Here is a 5,000-nt window from a genome sequence, read left to right on the forward strand (position 1 = left end):
GTGCTGTTCACTCAAAGGTGCGTAAAAGATGAAATCTGCCGTCGCACCAAAACTTTTCTTATCTGCAAGACGGAAGGAGTTCGATTCGCAGAGATGCTTCTGAGGGAGGATTTGGGGGACCGACGAAAGCTGTTGGCCTCAAATCGATCAAGCAAGGCGGCAGGAAACTAGTGTTGTGGAAGTTTCGAGGTTCGAGAGAATTAAAGCATTAGATATCACACCGATAGGCACGGGCGAGAGTATAAAGGTTTCACGGTTTATTGCGTTCAGCTTTGCAGAAGGACCCAACACTCTAAAATCAGAGAGGAAGGGCCTTATTGATAACATCAGGATTTTATAGACAGGAATAAAAATGAAACAGGACATGTAAAACCAAAACATCATCCACCTTTGGCTTAGAAGCATCACCTGCTCATCTTCTGACCAAGCTAATCCCACGGGAACAGAAAAAGTCTCACGGGAAAGGTTTTAGGAATAAACGACTGCAATCTCTAGTCACAATAACTAGCAGCCACGGGAAATACAGAAGCCTAGAAGGACAGATTCATGTGAACATCTCTAAAGTAAAAATTTCCACTACACTAGGTTTTTTTCGCGGTCCATACGGTTTCATAGATGGACGACGGATCGAAGTTGACGGATGAAGTGATACGTTTCGAATGGTCAGGTAGTGGGTAACTCTATCTAAGGCTTGGGTTCACACAGAGACTGAGTTACTAGTAGTAAAATTATTTTTAGTTCACTGAATGTTCGGAGCTTAAAGGACATTGTTAAAAGAAAAGCTGTTATTTTATTTCGTAAAGGGCAAAAGGCTAATTGTGTTTCTACAAGAGACTCATTCTTCAGATTTGGATGCTTCTTTTTGGACTAATCAATGGGGTGACAAGATATTTTTCAGTCATGGTTCAAATCGTTCCACATTTAAACGATGTTTGGAGATATTTAAATCCTGCAGTTTTTCATGGTTTAGGCCTAATAAGGAGAACAAGTCTAGAATTGATTATTGGATGGTCAGTGACAACATTTTAAAGTATACTTCTCAATCTACAGTCTAAAGTGCCACTAACACATCATCGCTTTATAGATCTTGTTTTAGAACCTAAATTTAAGCAATTTAGAAACAAAGGTTACTGGAAGTTCAGTGACAACAAAGAAATACTATCAGTAGTTTAAAGATCCGAGAAGAGGAATGCAGAGATTTTAGAAGAATTGAAAGAGAAGTGTTTCAGTTTTATTTAAAACTTTATTCTTCAGATTTCTCCTCAGATGAGTCAGATCTCTTATCGAGAGCTCATTTAAAGTCTTGTGTGATTTAGATCTTAAGTTGGCTTCAGTGGTGGAGAGGATGCCTTTAAATAAATCCCCAGGGACAGACGGGCTCTCGAACAATTTTTTAACATTTTTCTGGGGAGATCGAAGAAAATTATTATTTAATTCCCTATTAGAATGCAGAATAAAGAAAGTGATAGAAAACAAGGCTTAATTACATTGAATCCCAAAAGTGGCAAGGATAAAAGATTTTTAGACAATTTGAGGTCTATCGCTTTGCTTAACACAGATTATAACATTTTTTATGGGGATATTGCTGTGAGGCTAAAAAAAGGGTGTTGCTGCTATAATTAGTGAGACACAATCTGGGCTTAAGGGAGGAAGGTCAGTCCATAATAATATTAGATTGGTGTTCGATTTAATTGACTATAGTGATGTGGTTCAAGGCAGTGGGTTTCTTATTTTCTTAGATTTTTTACAAAGCATTTGATGCGGTTGAACATCCATTTATTTTGGTTTTGGAGTAAGATTTATAAATGTAATTAAAATGTTAGACAACAGAATAAATAGCTCTGTAGCTTTCGGTCATGGAACCTGCACAAGATTCCCAGTTAAAAGGGGGATTCGTCAAGGATATGGCAGCTCACCATTGCTATTCATTATGGTTGCAGAGCTTTTATCTATTGATAAAAAAAATTGATAAAAAATAATGGTATCGAAGGTTTAACTGTGTTGAATAGACAAATAAAGTCAGTTTGCTGACGACACAACGTTGTTTTTAAAAGATAAACACCAAATTCCACTAACATTACTATTCATTATTCATTCATTCATTATTTATTAATCTTAAAAAATGTGAAATGTTAACCTTACATGACTTCCCATTACAGTCATTATTTTATATTCAAATTAAGGGACGAAGTTAAATATTTAGGGACAATTATTTCTGAAGATAGAGAAACAATAGAGAGTAAAAATGTGTTGAATAACGTAGATAAATGTAAATCTATACTAAATAGATGGCCACAGAGGGATCTTTCATTTTTGGAAGAGTTCTTTTGTCTAAAATGGATGGTTTGTCCAGATTCATCTACCCAGCCTTCTCCTTGCCCATATCGCCACGAACGATTAAATTAATAAGTAGTTTGAATTTTAATTTTATTTGGAGGAATAAATGTCATTATATCAGAAAGGATGATATGATTATAAATGATGGAGAAGGTGTGAGTGCGATTGATTTTGACACGAAGTCCTTTATTCAGAACAGTCACTCCTTTTGGTTTATTGTCCCCAATGCAATTTTTAGCTAATTGGGTGGAATACGACTTTTTTACGCCGTGACGTTGAGTGTATGTCGCTACCAGTTAAACTTTCAACCTTTCTTCAGCAGGGGCTGCTGTATTGGAGACTATTGTTTAAACATAACTTCACAACACTCCAGTCTGGAACAACAGATATATAAGGTTCGGCAGAAAATCTGTACATTTTGAGGAATGGAAAGCCAAAGGGATTTTGGGCAGTGGGCCATTTCTTAGACGATAATCTGTCTGACAGAATTTTGTGAGAAATACCAACTGCAGTGTTCTGTTAATGTTTACAATAGAATGATTAGAGCTACACCAGTCGTTGTGAGATTAATGGTTAGAGAAGACATTTTGTTCTCTAAGGTCTCCCAGAATTGGGACAGCTCTCCTTAGAAGGTTGTGACTTCTGTGACAAAAAATGCACAAACAGAATCATTAGAAAACTAATTTTACATGATTATTATCCAAACCCTATTAAAGGGGACCACATGCTTAAGGAGTTTTTAACTCTGAAATTAAAAAAATAATAAAAAATATTTGTCTTTCCCCCTCCCTCCGAAAGCTAAAGATTTTAAACGACATTTATCCCACCAACGAATTTTTGAGATTGAATTTTAACCTCGATGTGAATAATTGTGTTTTTTGTGAAACAGATATTGAAAATTTAGAGCTTCTTTTGTGATATGGTGCAACCTTCGTGGACAGATATGCAAAGCTGGTTACGGTCTGGGGAGGATGAACTCCCTCCTCTTAATGTAAAGATAATTAGGTTTGGTATCTTTTTGGAAAACCAAGAGTTTGATTTTATTTGTGTTTTTTTGTTATGTTGGGAAGTTTTTCATTCATAAGTGCAGATGGTTTAAATCTAGACCCAACTTTAACCAGCGGATGAATGAGTTTAAACTCTTATGTGAAGCCTTAAGATTGATTTCTCTGTTAGACAGAAATAAACTAATTTAAAATAAAGCCCTTTTTGATTTATTTTGATACAGATATTTTTATTTACTAATTAGTATTATTTTGTTAAATTTATTTTATTTTTATTTATTTAATTTTTTTTGTCAGTTTGTTTTATTGTGATCTCTGTTTGTTCTTGGCGATGCTCAACCTGTGGCCGATTATTGGGATGTTCCTTGTTTGTTTGTTTGTTTGTTTATGTTTGGTCAGAATAAATAAATAAATAAATAAATAAATAAATAAATAAATAAATAAATAAATAAAAACAAACCCAGTCAGACAACCCAGAAGAGGTTGGTATAGGTTGTGAATGGAAACGTACTGATCTCCGGACAAGACACCTGTCACTCAAGGTATACATGAAGTTCAACAATCTGCCACAGGGAAAGTTGTTATGGATTACTGTGGATTAATTCTGTTTTCTTATATTTAAACGGAGATCTTTACACATTACACATAAGATTCCATACCTGTATATCTTGAGTGACAGGTGTCTCGTCCAATGATCGGTAAGTTTCTAAATTATGGTTGTGTGTTGTGTTGTCATGTGTTTTGCACTTCTCAGCCACCGTACTTTTATACTTCTTATTCCACAGCAAGTAATCAAGAATGACAGATGTATTTGATCAATGATGCCACTTTTTATACATGAACAAATAGAGCTTTTTATCTATACTTATAGTTTTAATAATAAACTTAATAATTTTGTGTAAGATCCCTGAAATGAGTTTGTTCCTATTGTCATTATAAACAGCTATAAACACTTTTCCCTTCTCTTTATTCTCTGCATTGACACTGCGGTGTTGACAGACTGAATATATTAATACATTAAATAAACATTCATCTTAAACATATATGTCATCATCATCATCATCAGTAAATGACAATGAAGTCACTATAGTCTTTTTCTATAGTGTTACTGCTTTAATTAGCTTTAAACACACACACACACACACACACACACACACACACACACACACACACACACACACACACACAACTGACTCAGAGACAAAAATGTATTTTATTATTTTAATTAAAACATGATTTTCCATTTTTATATTCAGTACTGAAATAGATTTATTTTTGTAGAAAAATAACTTTTAAAAATCATCTGGGATTCATTTCACTGGCATTAAAATCATCTTCAGCTTCATCTGTCGTTATTGTGGCTTTAAAAAAATCACTTGATTTTTGTAAAGGTTCAGAAAACCCCAAGAAATAAAAATATACAAAATAGTGTTTTCTCAAGCTGTTAAATCAATAAATTAATCAATCCCCCTTCTCCCTGGACCCTAACACTAACCCTAACACTAACCCTGACCAAACCCTAACCCCAACACTAACCCTGACCCCAACACTAACCCTAACCCCAACACTAACCCTGACCCCAACACTAACCCTGACCCCAACACTAACCCTGACCCCAACACTAACCCTGACACTAACACTAAACACTAACCCCAACCC

Source organism: Tachysurus fulvidraco, chromosome 21 (genome assembly GCF_022655615.1).
Source record: "Tachysurus fulvidraco isolate hzauxx_2018 chromosome 21, HZAU_PFXX_2.0, whole genome shotgun sequence".
Lineage (NCBI taxonomy): Eukaryota > Metazoa > Chordata > Actinopteri > Siluriformes > Bagridae > Tachysurus > Tachysurus fulvidraco.